This window comes from Dromiciops gliroides, chromosome 2 (genome assembly GCF_019393635.1).
Source record: "Dromiciops gliroides isolate mDroGli1 chromosome 2, mDroGli1.pri, whole genome shotgun sequence".
In the NCBI taxonomy this organism is placed as follows: domain Eukaryota; kingdom Metazoa; phylum Chordata; class Mammalia; order Microbiotheria; family Microbiotheriidae; genus Dromiciops; species Dromiciops gliroides.
The window spans coordinates 153,544,508-153,564,789 of NC_057862.1; positions in this window are offsets into that span (position 1 = coordinate 153,544,508).

The window sequence follows — 20,282 nt, forward strand, 5'->3', positions numbered from 1 at the left end:
CTGGGAGAAAAATGTCATTAGAGGGACTGAGGGAATTTAGGATCAAATCAGCACTTAATAAAGAGCTATAGAATTACCATTGTGGGGAGAAGATAGATTGTGTGCTGGATACCCTCAGGTCTTCTGTAAAGAAGAAAATGGTTCAAAAAGTTATACCCATTAGCTGATGTAAAAGGTGTTCAAAATTCATGGAGCTTTTCTGAACCAATTAACTTAAAACTTTGAAAATGCAAAAAACAATTTTTCTAATTGTCATATTCAGGGAACCACAGAATTGTGCAGTTACATATGGGGGTGTGTCTAATTTTAAAGATCTATTATTAACCCTGAAAATTTATGAAAGCCTTCCTGCTTTCACAGAAATATTCTTCATGGATAGCCAGGCTTCCAAAGGTCTTTCACACTTTCCCCCAAACCATGTTAATCCTGGATATGGCAGGGTATAAAGTTTGGAAATAACTGTAACGATTGGAATAACGCCACCTGCTGGAGACTTACTGTAGAAGAGTTCTGCCATGAAGCGAAGGTCTTTGAGGGCAAGACCCAGGAGTCTTTTCTTTGGCGTCAGGAAGTGACGCGGGCTAGTGGGAGGAGGAAGGAAGAGACTGGCGCTCGCGCTCAGGCTCTTTCCTTTGGACTCTGGCGGAGAGTGGAGCTAGAAATGCGCTCTCCCTTTAATAGATAGAGGAATCTAGGCCTTTCTTTTCTCTTTACCAAATTCTTATTCTCCTTAATAAATGCTTAAAAGTCTAACTCTTGCTAAAGCTTATAATTTATTGGCGACCACTCATTAGATATTTTAGACAGACTAGCTAGAATTTTAGCCCCTATACATAATCAATAATTATTTTTCCAGAGGAAGGGAACACCAGACTCTCCAGGATAACTGTTCTTATTATGTGAAAGTTTCAAAGGAGAATTTATTTTTTAAAATATATGATCTGCATCTTTCTCTGTCTATTCATCTTGCCCCTCTTTTACTTGACTTTTAACTCCTTCTTAAAGTAGGGCACTTTCAGGATGTACTGTCCCAAGCTTCAGGGTGTCTAAGGTGGTATTTAAGGAGGGGCAGGTTGTTCACTTGCCTGGCCTGTTCTCTGGTTCATAGATAACCCTAGGCCAACTTTCTAATTAACCAGGCAGTAAAACTTTGTGTGTTGTGGTTGTTACCTCAGACTAAGCAAGGCATTTTCTTATTGTAACACACACACACAAACCATGGTTTGAAAAATGAAAAGCAATTCAATTTGATAGTTCCTAATATGAAGGAGTTAACTTAAACAGGTTGTAACATCAGTCACACACTAAGTGCTTTGAGAATAATCCCATTCTTTCTCTTTTTATGTCTTCTCCTATTAACGGGGCAGCTAGATGGCTCAGTGGGCCTGGAGCCAGGAAGACCTGAATTCAGATCTGACCTCAGACACTCACTGCTTGACCCTGGACATGTTTAAATTCTGTTTACCATAATCCCCTGGAGAAGGAAATAGCAAACCACTCCAGTATCTTTGCCAAGAAAACCCCATGGATAGTATCATCTACGAGGTCATGAAGAGTCAGACATGACTGATCAACAGCCATTAAAAATGGACAGGTACTGTTTGCTTGTAAAATGTCATGTTACCAATAGTTACGTATGCATTTTGGTAAATGTTATTCTTATAAGTCACAGATTGCACAGTGAATGAAATTGATAATAAATTTGACCCAAAAGAAAGAAGCACATTGAAGACATAAATGTTCTTTTCTTACATATATTTAAGCTGTGGAAGATTTAACAAACCCCTCATGTACAACAAAAACTCTATCCCAAGGAGGGAGTATTCTCGAGTTAGTGTGCATTTGTACAGAAAGACCCCCAATATCACAACTCCATGAAGAGGAGAGGGGACAATCATAACTTCACTAAGGGTATTTCAACATGTAAGAGTACTTAAAACTCATCCCTGTTACAAAATGGAAATCCATATTCAAAAGATCACATCTAACTAGTTATCAGTTTGGTTCCCTTTTTTTTCCTTTGGGGTTATATTTTATTCTTCTAGTTTTTATTGTCTTCTCTATCATTGGCAGCATCAAGAAGTAGAGAAATAAAGCTGTGCTCAGGTTTCAATCAGATAATTCAAGGAAGTTTCATTGTTGGAAAAACCTCCCTTCCTCTAAATAAATTACTTATATTTAATTAAGGGTTTTTTTGTTTTGTTTTTGCTGGTGTCAGCTCAAATTAGTTTGGGAGAGCTTATTTAAAATTTCCAGTGTGAACATTTATGCTTTGCAAAATGGCAAATGCTGTAAATCAAGGCTTGATTTATTGTTTTGTTGATTTCTAGACTTTAAAAAGTGATGGGAAAATGTTAATAATGCAAATTAACCTTAAACATGCATCATGTAACCTCTTCCACCCTCCTAGAAAGCTGGTGGTTAAACATTTACCAGCACATCCCTGGCTTTTACCCCCTTTGTACTGATTAGGTCTAGGTCTTATCATGTAGGAAAGATACAAATACAGATGAAAACCAACACTTTTGCTGACATTCATTCATTCTATCCAATGAAACACAAAAATAAAATATTAAACTAATTTTGCTGAGATCTATTCTCTCCTTCAGAGGAAGTATTGGTAGGGGGTGGGGAGGAAGACTATCTTTTGTATTTGTTTCAGCATTTCCATGTTGACCTCAACAATCTCTAAGCAAGCTCTGTTTTGAATGGATTGGGGGAGGTTTTTTTGTTCTTTAAAACATTTGAGGTACCCTATTTGTTGCCCCCAAGCTCAGAGGCTGGAAGGAGAAAGGTGAACTCTGCTCTGGAAACTGGAATGTCTATCACAAACACAAGTCCGGCATTTCCACTCTGTGTTTTGTTCTACATTTCACTGGGGAGAGTTCTTAAAAGCAAACATTTAGCCTGTCAAAGCAGGCTCAAAACTATTTGCCTAGGCCTCTCCTTGGCACTAGGCTTGTTAAATGATGAAGGTGGTGTTTGTTGTTGTTTGTTTGTTTTTTACCAGGTGAAACATAGTTACTAAGTGACTTGTAGTGCTCTCACTTCTAGTGACTTACACAGTTCAACTTGAGAAACATCTTCCTTTTATGTTTAGGTATGCAGGTTAAATACCAAGCTCGCTTGACAGGCTAGCTCTGTCTAAATTATTATTGGCTGACAAAACCAAATTCCAAGAGGCTTTCATTTCTCTCTAAAGTTATCAGCTGAACATCTGAGGTTGACATATTCAGGGAAAATTCAAAATTAAATTCCTGACCTAGTTTTGTGCTAAGTTCAGACCCATAGGGGCCCCTCTCTTATTCTTTAGGCTGGCAGTGGCTTAAGACTGGGTATCTTCCAGTTCCTTGATGGAAGTTTCTGGGACTGGATTCAGAATCTTTGAATGTGCACAGATCTCAGTTCAAAGATCTTTTCAACATATGAGATCTAATAGGTTGATGTATTATTCCCACTAAGGAGACTGTCCCCTAACAGAAAGTAGTATTCAGAATAAGAGTCACTCATAAAACAGGGTAGGAGGGAAGATGGATTTTTGAGTCTGTCTAGCTGGTATTTTTGGGGTCCTGTTTGTGGTTTCCCCTTAGATTTCTATAAGACTCTGATAGAGAAATCTACTCCTGCTCATACCCACTTTTAAGTACAACATGCAATAACTTTGGATTAAAACTATGAATAGAAAAATGGAAAACAAAAAGTCAAGGTGGAAAAATTCCTGATACTGAGCCCAGACTTACCCTTTTGTACTCACAGGGAGAATGAGATACCACAAAATTATCCTATTCCTGATACCAATTCAATTAGAGCCTTTCAACGTGGCAATTGGAATGGGTTCTTTTAGGTCAAAGTACTGTAAAATAAGGAAGAAAAACAACAGGTTTTTCCTACCTATTTTAATTCCTACCCAACTTTATGCCTTTCCAAATGAATGATTATTTGGTAACCTTGAATCCTCATTAAGGAAGGGAAAATTGAAACACATACACAAAACTTACATGTCTAAAATGAAATTTATTATAACTAGCTAGAGATGGAAGTGAGATACTGCAATTACTGGTCTGTGAATCTGTGTTGATTGGGTTGATGATATGGCTTTTGAATTTTTCATTTGATCTTTTATTGTTGCATTTTATTGGCAATATTTAGAAAGGCTGAATATTTGTGTGGGTTTATCATATAGCCTCCTAATTTACAAAAGCCAGAATTTCTCTCAATTAATTTTAGTTGAATTTCTGGGGTTCTCTAGGTAAACCATAATATCATCTGCAAAAAATGATAATTTTGTTTCCTCTTTGTCTTATACCTATGCCTTTAATTTTTTCCCCTGTTTTATTGCTATGAAAAGCATTTCTAGAACTGTATCAAACAGTCATGTGGTAATAATGGACATCTTTACTTTACCTCTGGTGTTACTGGAAAGGTCTCTGGTGTTTCTTCACTATTCAGATTAAGTTGTAGTTTAAATTAAGTTAAAATGTCACTAAGACTTTTGGGACATCCTAAATATAATACTAGCTCTTGGTTTCAGGTACTATTTATCATATTAATATGAGATCCACTTATCCCTATGCCCTTTGAAACAGGAATTGATCAAAAACTTTTTGGGGGCATTTATTACTGATATTCTCATATTTTTAAAGTTTGTTTTATTCATATAGCCTATTATGTTTGTAGCTTTCCTAACATTAAACCAAATCCATGTTCCTGGTATAAATAAAATCTGTTCATGGTATACAGTCTTTTTAATATGTTGCTTTAGTCGTTTTACTAATTATCTTTGCATTTATATTCATTAGGGATACCTATCTATAGTTTTCATCTCTGCTTTGGCTCTCTCTAGTGTAGGTATCAAGACCATATTTGTATCATAAAAAGAATCTGGCAAGGACTCATTTCTATTTCTTTTTGAAATAATTGTTCTTTCAATGTTTGAGAGAATTAACTTGTAATTCCATTTGATTCTGATGTATTTTTCTTTGTGAATTTATGGCTTGTTCAGTTTTGTTTTCTAAGATTATAATATTTAAATTCTCTATTGTTTATTTTGCTAATCTGGATAATTCATATTTTTAAAAATATTTATTCATTTCCTTTAGTGTTGGTATATTGTTCTTTGGATTATCAAAAATTTTTAGTCTTTACCTTAACAAAGTAGAATGAATGAATCTTCAATGGTAGAGGGTATGTGTATGTGTGTGTGTGTGTTTTCTGTGTTCTAGTTTAACAAACTGAAAGCAAACCTTGGGCAGTGAGGGACCTGTGGGGCTTGGCAATGGGAAAAACCACAGCATCAATTGATCAAGCAATATTTATTAAGCACCTCCTATATGCCAGTGTGAGAATCAGAGTGCCGCCCCCTGCTGAGAAAGAGATTGTGAGAACCAGGGCAGTTCCACCCTGAGGAGAAAGCATGAGGTGACCTTTCTGAGATTTCAAAGGTCAGATTGGCATCCAGAAGTTATATCTACTGCCTGTAAGTCAGGTCAATCAATGGACCAGCCAATTAGCTTGGAGCTATGTGTGTGGACTGGCTTATTCTGGTATGACATGGGGTTTCCAGTGGAACTGGGGGGAATTCACTCTATGGGATAGCTAGGTAAAGGTGGCTTCTCTCTCTCTTTCTCTCTCTCTCTCTCTCTCTCTCTCTCTCTCTTTGCTAACCCCTAATATACTTTAATAAATGTTTAATGTCCAAAGATTGGTGCTAAAGCTTCTAATTTAAGGCTACCACACATTAGATTTTTAAGCTTCACACTAGGTACAGAGAATACAAGTAGCAAGAATCAACAGTCTTTACTTGCAATGAGCTTACATTCTAATGGGGAGACAAGTACAAGAAAAAAAACTAGGATAAATATATATGCACAAAGTAGTTAAATAAAAGGTGGCTTGAGAGGAAAGGAGACACTACTAGTTAGGGGAATCAGTAAAGGCTTCAGGCAGAAGATGGTCTATATATAGAAAAAGATGGTGCATAAGATGAATTTTATTATTTTTTTTTTTTGGGGGGGAGGCAGTTGGGGTTAAGTGACTTGCCCAAGGTCACACAGCTAGTTAAGTGTCAAATGTCTGAGGCCAGATTTGAACTCAGGTCCTCCTGAATTCAGGGCCAGTGCTCTATCCACTGCGCCACCTAGCTGCCCCTCATAAGATGAATTTTAAAGGACAAGGGGGACCCTACTAGGCAGAAGCAAGGAGGAAGTACATTCTAGGCATGGGGAAATACCATTGCAAAGGAATAGAAATGCTAGATGGAGTATCCTATGTGAGGAACAAAGGGTCAATTTGTCTAGATCCCAAGCTAACATGGGAGTGGAAAGATAGTTTGGAGCCAGATTGTGAAGGGCTTTAAAAGCTATAAAAAGAGAATTTATATGTTTACCATTAGAGGTAATAAGAAGCAATTAGAGCTGGTTGAGTGGGGGATCCAAAAGGTTGGGTGTATGCATAAGGCAACTTACCTTGGCTGCAGGGCCTACAACGTATTGAGGCGGTGAGAAATTTGAGTGGGCCACTAATTAGGCAATAAGATAGGGGAGCAGTAATGAGGGCTTCAGCTGTTCAAATTAGTGCCCTTCTCTTCCAGGGAGCTTGAGACATAGATGGGTTACATGTCTTATGCTCACCTAAAACCAGCAGAGCTGACACATTTCTTTTCTGCACCAAACAGATCCTGTAAAGTGTAACGATTAGAGTGACACCACCTGCTGGAGAGTTACTGTAGGAAAACTCCACCATGAGGAGAAGGCGTCTGAGGGCAAGCCATGTGGTCAGTTCCTTGGCGTCAGGAAGTGACATTTGCTCGTGGGTACTGTCTATCAAAGCTACCAGCCAATCAACTTGATGAGCCTCCCATTTCTGGGAGGAGTACATGAAGTAGGAAGCAGAGGCTGGCAGAGGGGTTCTTCCTCTCTTGGGTTCAAGACTTTGGCTTGGTGGCAGGACTTCACGTGGGTGAATTGGAAGGCTAGGATTTCCATGCTATAAGGAATCTGATCTCAATCTTTCTCTCTCTCTTCACCAAATTCTTATTCTCTTTAATAAATGCTTAAAAGTGTAACTCTTGCTAAAGCTTATAATTTATTGGCAGCCACTCATTAGATATTTTAGACAGACTAGCTAGGATTTTAGCCCCTTAAAAAAGTTTAATCCACACTGAAGGAAGGGAGAGGGGTTTGCTGATTTCCTTTCCAGGAAATCACCTATTAATATGGTAGATGTGTGAGTGGAGAGAAGGGTTCAAATGTGAGAGATATTATAAAGGTAAAAATAGCAAGATTTGACAAACTGACTGGACTTATGGGGTGGGGAAGTTGAGGATAATGCCATGATTATGAACCAGAGATGCTATTAGAAGGTTAGTGCCTAGCAACGAGCCACCTCTTTGCCATACCATCTGCCTAGTTCTTTCATTTTATAGATGAAAAACTGACAACGATGAAGCTTAAGTGATTTTGCCCAAGATCATACAGGTAATAAATATGAGAAGCAAGATTTGAATCCCAGTCCTCTGATTCCAGAATCAGTGATCTTTCCATTTTACCACATTGCACATCATAAATATTTATTGTAATATATGTGATATTGTAATATAATTTTTATAATTATGCAAACGAATAATTATTAAATATAACAAAATTCTCATATATAATAAATGCTCATGTATGTTTATATAGAAACATGCTAATATACACATTCACATGTATGTATATAGACAGCTGGGGGCACAGTAGATAGAGTGCTGGGTCTGGAGTCAGGAAGACTTGATTTCAAATCTGGTCTCATACACTTACTACCTGTGTGAACCAGGGTAAATTGCTTAACCCTGTTTGACTCAGTTTCCTCATCTGTCAACTGAGCTGGAGAAGGAAATGGCAAACCACTTCAGTATCTTTGTCATGAAAACACCAAATGGGCTCGTGAAGAGTTAGACACACCTGAATAATAACAACAAAATGTGTGTATATACAGACGCACATACATACACATGTGCACGTTCATTATTAAACAAGCCTATAGACATGAATGTGTTATATGAATTATGTTCACCTAAAACCAGTAGAGTCGATACATTTCTTTCCTGCACTAAAGTGATCCTGCAAAGCTTAACCCACAAGGAGAGAGGAGAGAAAAGGGTGGAGGTGTTTGCTGATTTTTCCACCTCCTGAGGATGCAATAGCAACTAACGTGTCGAGAGATGTCTCACAGGAAAGCCTCCGGGTAGCGTACCAGGAATGGAGCATCCGCTCCCTACACCTGCGCAATGGAATCCACAGCGGTGGGCGGAGCCCAGCTCTCCACGTGGGCTTCCATGGTTGCTGGGAGATGGGTCGTCCCTGTCTCCGCCGTCGCCCTAAGGTGTCAGGGCTCAAGGCTCGAAGTCTCCTGGGATTCCCCCTTGCATGGCAGTGTGCTCAGCAAGATGCCTCTGAAGTCCTTCGCCCTTCTTGCTGCCTTGCTGCTCTTACGGCCTCTGCTTGCCTCGGCACACCCCAGTGAGTGACTCCCTTGGAGAATCAAGGACCAGGGAGCAACTGTGGATCCCTGGGTCCACCTGGGTGCTTCTCGTGTCCGCCTCTTTGTCTCTTGCTTACCTCTTCCCTCTTTCCTCTTCTTTACCCTTCCCTCCTTTTTTGTTTCAGTCCCTAGCCTTGTCCATTGTTTACTGTAACCCTCTGTGACCTAAGTTCTCTCTCCCCCTCCCAGGTTCGTGGCACATTTTTAAACCTTCCCATTTTGGGGGAATCTCATTTTCCCCATTTTCATCTTCCCCAAAGTCTCCAGCTGTTCAAATCAGTGCCCTTTTCTCTTCCAGGGAGCCTGTGACATGCATGGGTTACATGTCTTATGCTCACCTAAAACCAGTAGAGTTGACAGGTTTCGTTCCTGGACCAAACTGATCCTGCAAAGTTTAATCCACATTGAGGGGAGGGAGAAGGGGTTTGCTGATTTCCTTTCCAGCCTGGTAAAAATCCGAGTTCAGCCCTTTCCAATACCCAGCCACTTAGGTCGTTGGGTTCTTGTTTCCTTCCTGATGCTAAAATGAACAAACCAACCCGCTGAAATTCTCATATAATCAATACTCCCAAACCAGTGCTTGACCATATGGCCCCATATGCAGAGGCTTTAGGTAATTTCCAGCTTGTCTTACAGGTTCTCCTAAGAAATTTATTCAAATTCCATCACTATCACAATGCTAGTTGACATCTCTAACACCCCCACTCTGCTTACTATGAGTTGGATTAAATAATATCTGTGGACTTTGTAATCCCAAAATTCTATAGTTCTAATTTCTTAGGATGTTATTTAGGGGAAATGGACACTTCACTTTTGTTCACTTAAAATTTCAAGAAGGGGATGAAATCTTCAACTTCATAGAAAAAGACGTGACTAGCACAGAATGTGCTGGTTTATGGTTCTGGCTTTTGCTTCTAGGTTACAGTTTAAAAATTATTTAAAAATATACAAGTAAATGTATACATAGTGATTAGGAATGTTTGCAGTCCATGTTAACATAGGACTGTGTAAATATTTTGACTTAATGGCTTTTAAACATTCTAAGAATTGTAACATCTCACGCAAATTAACATAGTGCTTTTTAATTATTACTGCATAAAAGTAATGAATATATTCCGACTCATTTTAAGTGCCACCAGTGAAAAATTCATCAATTTTGTCCCCTATCTCTTCTAGATTTGTGTGAAGTTTTTTTTACACTATGATGATAGTTGTGTTTTAAATTTGACTGTGCTATAATTTTATTGACTTAAACTAACATGAATGAAACTGAATAGCTTTCCCCCTTTATTTTATTTTTTCCCTTTATTTTTATACTTTTAAAACTGATCCATTTGGTTGGATACTTCCTTTGCTAATGCAGCTCACAATCCTTCAATACCTTGCCACTGTGTTGTTCTGATCCATGAATTTCCACAAATCTTCATAGAAGATCTTACTAAACTCCCTGTAGACCATTTCTCCTATTTTCTTAGTATCTTGGGGTAGACAGGTAGTTCAGGCTGTCTATCTGTTACTTGTCATTCCCACTATATAAGGCTGGCTCAGTTTTTTTCTCATCCTCACCAGGAGTGTGCTGGTAAACGCTTAACAACTAGCTCTCTCAAAATGTTCACAGGACACACTTTTTCATTTAATCTGCATTCTTGGTATAACATTTTCTCCATCACTTTTCTAAGTCTAGACAATCAACATAATAATAAATCAAGACTTGATTTTTAGTATTTGCTAGTTTCTAAGATAGATGCCCACAATGAAAATTTAATGATCAGCTCTTGAGAGCCAGTAGGAACAGACTGTAGAAAATCCCTGGTCCTGACATCATTCCTTGCATGAAAGTCTCAGTTGGTATCAAGCCTGCAGCTTAATTAAACTACCAGGCACACTATTCCATTGTTATTTGGGTTATTTGTAATTAAGTGTGTGTGTGTGTGTGTGTGTGTGTGTGTGTGTGTGTCACACAGAGACACACACAGAGACAGAGACAGAGAGAGGAAGACTAGCATTTCAATATAGCAGCAGGTATAGGCACGGTTATGTACTTAATGAATTTTCCTAGGTGATACTTGAAATGCTATATGAGCAACATCATCCAGTTTGCAGTCCTACTTTCTGTACTAAGAAAGCCGTCACTTCAATTAACCAATTAATTTAATTAATTAGTGAGGGAGACCCTAACTTACCTAGGTTCAATATAGTGCTGGATGTACAATGTAGAATATATCCCCAAAGGAGCAAAGTAAGGAAATCTCATCTCTACACTGGAGCCTTCTTTCCTACTGTTAGAATCTCCCTTTGTTATTCACAGTCAATATTTATCCTCATTACATAGGCAACTCACCCTGTTCTACATAATTTTTTTGTGCAAAGAAAATGAATAAAGTTACCTGCGGAGAGCTATCTTGTGGAATGTTCAGTTCCATCTCTTCTTAACCTTCCAGCTTTCTCCAGCTAGTTAAAGGAATACAGAAAAAAAATGCCTATTGAAGACTTCATCCTTTGAATAGGCCCCTATGTTAGCAGAGTTAAGAGATGTTGTGACAGGAGTTTATCTTCCCTCTGACTCACCAGTTGGTACCACTCTCCAAAGATGCTAGTCCTGGTGACCCAGAATATGTTTCTGCTCCAGATCTGACTCATCTTGGTTAGGATGACTCCTATAGTCCCAGGAGGCAGCTTGCGTATCTTTTCAGGACCTGAATCTTACCCTTGACCAGTCCTGCATTTAGCAAGTTGAGGCTTTGATAATTGCCACAGCAGCGACTGCACTGAAAGAATTAGACTGAGCACTGTTGCAAGAGTCTGTCAGGGATGGACAAGACAGATCAACAGGTACGTGTCTTAGTGTTTGGTGTGGCTCTCAATCCTTTTTTCCCCCTCCTATACATTGAATCTCATGGTAGGATGTCTCTGCAAGGGCAAAGAACAAGGGAACTCAGACATATGGGAAAATGTACACCTGCATATATTTTTATGCCCTCCCCTTTGCCTTATTCTTCTGTTTTCCTGAGTCAAAACCTCCAGGAGGGAGTGGGGCTAACAGGAGCATCATCAAGATTGTCAGCTGTGTAGCATTATTATGAGAGAATATTGGTACTGAAGAGACAGGCAATTTAGGTGGTATTAGCTTGGCATTGTGGAAAGCACTGTTTGGTTTCCCAAATGGAATTCAGTTTAATCTCCAATTTGATTCTGTAGCCAGCTCATTATCTATCTGTAATGCTTATCCAAGATGATAGATAGATAATATAGATAAATATTGTATATAACATATATTAGATACACATATGTATGTATACGCTATATATTTTAGCCAGCAATCCACATTAAAAAAATAAACCATGAACTAAAAAAAGATATCTGTTCAGGTTATGACACAGTTGAATGGGAAGCTCATAAAATTAGTCCATATATATATATATATATACACACGTATATATGGACTGTAATGCAATATATGTGTATATATATATGCAATGGAATATGATGCAATATACATATATATATACACATACATGTATATTGTATTACAGTTCATATATATATTTTTATATCTTTACAGATATTTAGAGAGATAAGTATTACAGGTATAGATACATATATGTATATATACAGATATCTATATCTATTTTGATGGACTAATTTGATGCTGTATCATAATCTGAGCAAGTATACTTTTTCAGTTCATAGTTTGGTTTTTTAAAAAAACGTGGATTGTCAGTTAACACTTGTGCATTACTATGTGTTTCTTTCACTAAAGCATTAGTTTTGTAGTATTCCAAGACCCAATATGTGATGTTGTTCATGAAGAGGAAATTTGGAGAACCTCATCAATAGGCAAGCCTTTTTTTGTTTGTACCTTACATAGGGCATCTTCCATAATGCCAGCAAATGTCACTGACAAATAACTTGTTTATGCCCAACTTGTTTGAATGGACAACTAGGTGGTACAGTGGATAGCATACTGGGCAAGACTCATATTCCCGAGTTCAAATCTGCCCTCACGTACTGCCCTTACTAGCTGTGTGATTGTGGGTAAGTCACTTAACCCTGTAAAATGAGCTAGAGAAGGGAATAGCAAACTACTCTGGTATCTTTGCCAAAAAAACACCCAAATGGGGTCACAAAGAGTTGTACACAACTGAAATGATTAAGCAACAAACTTGTTTGATCTCAATGCTAAGTAATGATATATATCACTGTATAATTTTGATATATGAGAGACTTTGTGGGATTTTAGTATTCTGAGTCAAATGCTTTCTAAAAATCAATAAACAATAAACACAGGAGGATCTTACATTCTTATATCTCATTCAGTTTTGTGGCCATAAGAATAGTCTGCAATAGAAGATCTGTGAAAACCTGCTTAAGGCCAATTTTTGCTTGCATTAAGATACTCTCAATGTATGCATAGACCATTCTTATGAATATTTTATGGTGATTAGAGAGTAGGCATTCAGATCAATAATTGTTTATGTCTTGGTTTCTTTTCACTCCGATGTAAGGCACCATTTTTTAGCTTTTCTACCCTTTTGGAGTCTGCATCTTCTTCAGCTATCTGGAAAATCAATCCCTGAATACTTTAAAAATTATATTGGCATCAGCATAGGTTTCTCCTGTATGTACCTGGTCAATTTCTAATTGCTTCTCTCAAATGTCTCTTCTTATGTTCCATTACCTTATTTCCACATAGTACATTGGGTACAGAAGTGGTAGAGTCTAGGTATGATTTCATTATTGAAGATGAAAAAAGGTAATTATTAAAATGCCAGAAAATGTGTTCCATTTGATGTCCTTTTGTTGTCCTTCCAGTTTTATCTAATATACTTTTAGAATAATACAGTCTCCTTGGATCTCATTCTAATCTCTTTGAAGGCTTGTTTTCTTTTTCAGCTACTTTAAAACATTTAGTAGGAGCTTAGGCTCTTGCCATCTCCTTTTTATCATCTTACAATTGAATGTAGACTCTAAATGAGCATTTTCCTTTGCTTGCCTATTATTCTTCACTGAGCAAGGAGATCAAGTGTTTACTGACATTAAGTTAAGAGCTCATTTATTCACTCATTCAGCAAACATTCACTAATAGTTATATAAAGAGTAAGTGAAAAAATGCATCAGAATTTTTAAAAGTTGAATTTTATATATGAGATTTTAAAAATCATATTCCAGAATTACTTAGTTACATGTAGTGGTTTGCTTCAGTAAACATTTATTAAGTGCCCTCTGTAGGGGGTCATGTAATAAGATGGAGGACTAGACATTTTCTCTGACCCCCTCTATCTTTCAAAGCTCTCCAAAACAGAAATTGTGTGTAGGGAAGAACATGTCTAGAATGGAGATAGAGCTGAACACCACATTCCCGCTACTTGCCCTCTCCATCTCCTCCCAGAGCAAGTCTCAGAGACCCAAACGACAAAAATCAACCCCATGGCAGCTGTGTGACAGCTCTCTGAACTGTTCACAATAGGTCAAAGTACTGAGTAACAGAGGAAGTGTGACATGACTCTGTGCAGGGTGGCAGTCCACTAAACCTATGGGAAGGTACTCAGCATTCAACTGGAGCCAGTTCTGTCCACCCAAAAGTCACTTGGGGTAGAGACTTAGGTTGGTGTACCATGAATTGCTTAGCATGGGAAGAAGCAGAGATTCTTTGAGATTCATCTCCCAAAGAAACCACCATCTGAAGGGAGAAAGTCAGAGTCAGAAATTGAACAATAGGGGGAAATTTAAAAGAAAAATGAAAAGATGGAAATTACCAAAGATTTCAAGAAGAAGAAAACAAGTCTCCAGGTGTAGTAAGTTAGTTCAGGCATCTGTGAAAAAGTACAGCAAATCAAAAGAAGATAATTCAACACTTGAGACAGAAGATACTGTAAAATTTGAGGAAAACATGGAGCCAAATAATGCTGTTCTTGAGTGGTTTAAAAGACAAATGAAGATTCTGAAAACTGAATTTATAATCTGCACAGCAAAAATAATGGGCAAAATACAATGAAATCTGGAATGGCAAGTCTCACCAAAGAAATGAAAATGAGAACCCTAGATTGGGAATGTAAATACACAGAAGTGAAGGACAATCTAGAAGAGAAAAACAATAACATTGAAAGAAAATATGTTTACCATGTAAGCAAAACATACTGATCTAGAACACAGGATATATCAATAACTTAAAGATCACAGATTCCCCCAGAGAACACAACAGTAAAACAAAAACAAAAATCATAACACAATAATGTAGGAAATAACACAAGAGAGTTACTTAGAACTATTTTTAGCCCATCATTTTTGAAGATGACCAACGAGATCACAGGTGATATCTTGACCTGTGCATGAATTGGATTTAAGGGAGGCAGAGTTACACAAAGTCATCAGCCTCGTTCTCTCTTCCTAAGTCACTGAAGTGCAGTGGCAGGACAAAGTCAAGATGACTGGTGATGGCCCAGGATGCAGCGGATGACCTTGGCTTCTTTGGTATCTGATCAGCCTCTAAGCATTCCCTAACACCTGCTTTAGCAGACTTTCGTGGCCATTGGAACAAATTGTTCTCATCTACCCATTCCACTGAGGGATGTCTCCATATGCTTGTAGACATCCCCCTAACTCATGAATAGGTTTGAGGCCTGTTAGTTACCCTAAACCTGGTTTAGCCCATCTGCTGAGACAGTTTTACCAGGGTGTGACTGCTGCACATGCAAGAGCTTCTTGGAGCCACAGAGTTGGGTGAAGCTGGCCACCAAAAGTGGATGAGCAGTCCTGAAAAGTGCTCAGCAAACCCTCACTCCAGAGGCACTAATCCTTTCTGAACACTCCATACACCCCACAGAGAATGAAAGATCAATTGAAAGAATTCACAGATCACTTCTAGAATTTAAAAAACAAACAAACCCAAGGTTGCACACTCCAAGACATATAGTAGTTAAATTAATAATTCATTTCAGAAACAAGTTATTACAAGCAATTGAAAGAAAGGCCTTGAAATACAAAGTAAAAGAAATCTGAATAAGAAGACTATTATAGGGGCAGCTAGGTGGCGCAGTGGATAGAGCACCGGCCTTGGAGTCAGGAGAACCTGAGTTCAAATCCGGCCTCAGACACTTGACACTTACTAGCTGTGTGACCCTGGGCAAGTCACTTAACCCCAATTGCCTCATTAAAAAAAAAAAAAGACTATTATACCCTCTAGAAAATGTAGGAGGAAATGGAATGTGTTCTAAAAAAGCAATGAAGGGGGCAGCTAGGTGGCGCAGTGGATAAAGCACTGGCCCTGGATTCAGGAGGACCTGAGTTCAAATCCGGCCTCAGACACTTGACACTTATTAGCTGTGTGACCTAGGGCAAGTCACTTAACCCTCATTGCCCACCAAAAAAAAAAAAAAAAGCAATGAAGCTCAAGATTCAATACCCAGTCCAGAGTGACCTACACGCAAAATCTGAGCCTATTCATAAATGAAAAAAAGATGGATGTTCAATATAAAGAGGAATTTGAAACAATATTAGAAAGAAAATCAGATCTGAAGAAATTATTTTCTTTTAAATGCCCCAGACAACAGAAATGCAGGAAGATTAAATGAATTTTGCAGTCATTTCTAGGCAGGGTGTCATCAGGTTCTGTCCATAATGTCCCAGGCCCATTGTTATCTCCACCTGTCTTCTGCCTTCACCCCTATCTTCATATGTACATTTAGAAAGAAGTCTCTTATTAGCCCCTCTGCATTTCTTTTGTCTGGGGCATTTAAAAGCAAATAATCTCTTCAGGTCTGATTTTCTTTCTAAGATTATTTCAAATTTGAAAATATATGTATATATGTATATAATGCATATATTAGGGCACAGAGATATTTCAAACAAAAGTTAAGAGGCAAAAATAGTTATTCTGTCGTTTACAGACCAAAACATAAAAAGAGTAATTGGTTCAGGATAATGAGGAAAAAACAAAGATTGAAAGGAAGATCTAACAATGAAATCCTAAATAATGAGTGAGTAAAAACAACAAATCATATATAGAGAGCATTATGAAATATAAAATGGATAATTTTGATTATATAAAATTAAAAAGGTTTTGTACAAAGCCAGGGCAACCAAAATTAGGAGGAAAGCAGAAAATTGGATGGAAAAATTTACAGCAAGTATCTCTGAAAAAAGCCTCATTTCTCAAATACATAGAGAACTGAGTGTGATGTTTAAACTCTAGATTGTGTGATGGCCTTAAATTTAAAAGCTTCAGTACCAGTCTTTGGGCACTAAACATTTATTAAAAGCATACAGGTATTCACATGGAGTTCAGAAAGTTAAGAAAAAGAAGTCCTACCTAGCCTAGAGTTCCAGCCTGGTTGGTTCTTCCTCAAGTCCTCCTCCACAAGCCTGCTTTAATCAGGAACTCTCCAGCAAGCTGATTGTGGAAGCTTTTTATAGGTCTGGAACAGAGGCAGTCCTTACACACTGCTTCAAGCTGATTGGTTGGTGTCATCCAAATCCATTGGTTTTGAGTTGTTCTCAAGTTGAGGTCATAGTCTATCTTCTGAGAACAATACCTTCTTAAGGGATAGCCAGGTGTGATTACAATCCAGTTAACTTGAAGTAGGCTAATCAGCAGTCAATCACTCTCACTTGATTCAATCAGTCTAAATTATTCTCCAGGTGGGTCTTTGAGTATCTGCTAAATCCCATTATTTCATCACATTAGTCAAATTTATAAGAATACAAGTCATTCTTCAATTGATAAATGGTCAGAGGCTATGAATAGGCAGTTTTCAAACAAAGAAATCAAAGCTATCTATAATCATGTGAAAAAAAGTTCTAAATTGATATTAATTAGAGAAATGCAAATTGAAACTGCTCTGAGGTACCAATCCATACTTGTCAGATTGGCTAATATATGACAGAAAAGGAAAATTATCAATATAGGAGGGAATGTGGGAAAACTGGGACACTAATGCACTGTTGGTTTTATAAACTGATCCAACCATTCTAGAGAACAATTTGGAACTATGCCCAAAGGGCTATAAAACTATGCATATACCCTTTGATCCAGCAAGACCACTACTAGATCTATATCTCAAAGATTTTTAAAAAAGGGGTGGGGGGAAGGACCTATTTGAACAAAATTATTTATCTCAGCTCATTTTGTTGTATCTAAGAATTAGAAATTGAGGGGATGCCCTTCAATTGGGAAATAGCTGAATAAGTTGTATCATATAATTGTAAAGGAATACCTATTGTGCCATAAGAAAAGACAAGCAGAGGCAGCTAGGTGGCACAGTGGATAAAGCACCGGCCCTGGATTCAGGAGGACCTGAGTTCAAATCTGACCTCAGACACTTAACACTTACTAGCTGTGTGACCCTGAGCAAGTCACTTAACCCCAATTGCCTCACAAAAAAAAAAAAAAAAAAGACAAGCAGGATGATTTCAGAAAAACCTGGAAAGACATACATGAATTGATGCAAAGTAAAGTGAACAGAATCAGAAGAATGTTCTACATAGTACTGGCAATATTGTACAATGAACTGTGAATGACTTGGCTATTCTCAGAAATACAATGATCTAAAAAATCCCAAAGGACTAATGATGAAGCATATATTCACCTCCAAAGAAAGAACTGATATTGATTGAACATAGACTATGAACACATGCTATTTTCACTCCCCCATTTTTTCTTTTCTTATACAAAATAACTAATATGGTAATGTTTTACATAATTGTACATGTATAATCTATATCTGATTTCTTACTGCCCCAGGAGGGATAGAATTTGGAACTCAAAACTTTAAGTAAAAATGTTTATTTAAAAAAATGCTTTCTGCCTCCAGAGAAAGAACTGATGTTGTCTGAATACAGACTAAAGCATACTCTTTCCTTCCTTCCTTTCTTCCCTCCTTCCTTCCTTCCTGAGTCTTCTTACACAAAATGACTAATATGAAAATATTTTACATGATTGCATATGTATAACCTGTATTAGATTGCTTACTGTCTCAGGGAGTGGGGGAGGGAAAGGAGGAAAGGATAGAATTTGGAACAAAAAAAAAAAACCCCAAACAACGAATGTTAAAAATTGTTTTGTATATAATTGGGGGGAAATGTAATATAATTTTAAAAAAGAATAAATTGTAGAAACTAAATAGAAATATAAAAAAATATGTGAGAGAAAAGGATAATGATGAAATAACATACTAAAATTTCTGGTGTACACCTAAACCAGTCCTCAGAGGGAAAAGCATATTTATACAAACATACATCAGCAAAATAAAAAAGAATGAGCTGACTATGCATTTAAAAAAATTAGAAAAATAACACATAAACCTAAAATAAGCACAAAAGAGGAGGAATTAGAAATTAGAGGAGAAATAGATAAATTAGAAACCCCACATCCATAGAAATGATAAATAAAGCTAAAAGGTGGTTCTTTGTAAAGACCGATAAATTGATAAACCTTTAGCTAATCTGATTTTTAAAAGGCAGAAAATCAAATTAATAAAAGACCAAATGGGGGCAGCTAGGTAGCGCAGTGGATGGAGCACCAGCCCTGGAGTCAGGAGTACCTGAGTTCAAATACGGTCTCAGACACTTAACACTTACTAGCTGTGTGACCCTGGGCAAGTCACTTGACCCCAACTGCCTCACTAAAAAAAAAAAAAATATATATATATATATATATATATATAAAATAAATAAATAAAAGACCAAATGAACAAGGTGAAATCATGACACAACCAGAAGAAATGAATAATCAGAAGACATTATGCACAATTATATGCTAACAAAACTGAGAACAAAAAAGAAGTAGAATAATTTCAAAAACATAAAATACCCAATAGTGATTTTAAATAACCCAGTCTCAGAAAAAGAAATAAAATTAGGCATAAAGGAATTACCAAAGGAAAAAAATTCCTGGTTCTGATGGATCCATAGGAGATCACTATCAAACTTTTAAAGAAAAATGAGTACCAATACTTCACAAATTATCCTCAAACAGTGAGAAAGAAAGCACCTTACCAGAATCCTTTTGTGAGACAAATACAATCATAATACCCAAAGCAAGGAAATATAAAATCTAGAAAGAAAACTATAGGTCAATATCATTAATGAACATTAACTCAAAAATTAAAAAAATTTAAACAAAATCCTACCAAAGAGACTATAGCAATTTATTTAAGAAATCATTCATTATGACCAAGTAAGATTTTTGAAAATTTTTGTGTGGGGCAATGAGAGTTAAGTGGCTTGGCCAAGGTCACACAGCTAGTAAGGGTCAAGTGTTTGAGGCCAGATTTGAACTCGGCTCCTCCTGAATCCAGGGCCAGTGCTTTATCCACTGTGCCACCCAGTTGCCCCTCAAGTAGGATTTTTATCAAGCATTAAAGGATGATTCAACATTAAGAAAACAATCAACATAATTGATCATATTAAAACCCCAAATATACAAAACCATGTGATCATCTCAAGTGCAGAAAAAATCTCTGACAAAATGGAGCATTCTTTTATCCTAAAAATTCCACATGGTATAGGATAGAGGCATTTTAAAAAATAGCATTAAAAGCTTCTATCTAGGGGCAGCTAGGTGGCGCAGTGGATAAAGCACCGGCCCTGGAGTCAGGAGTACCTGAGTTCAAATCCAGCCTCAGACACTTAATTATTACTAGCTGTGTGACCCTGGGCAAGTCACTTAACCCCAATTGCCTCACTAAAAAAAAAAAAAAGCTTCTATCTAAAACCTAAGAACACACATCCACCAAATGGAGTGAAGATTTAAAAGAAAATGTGAT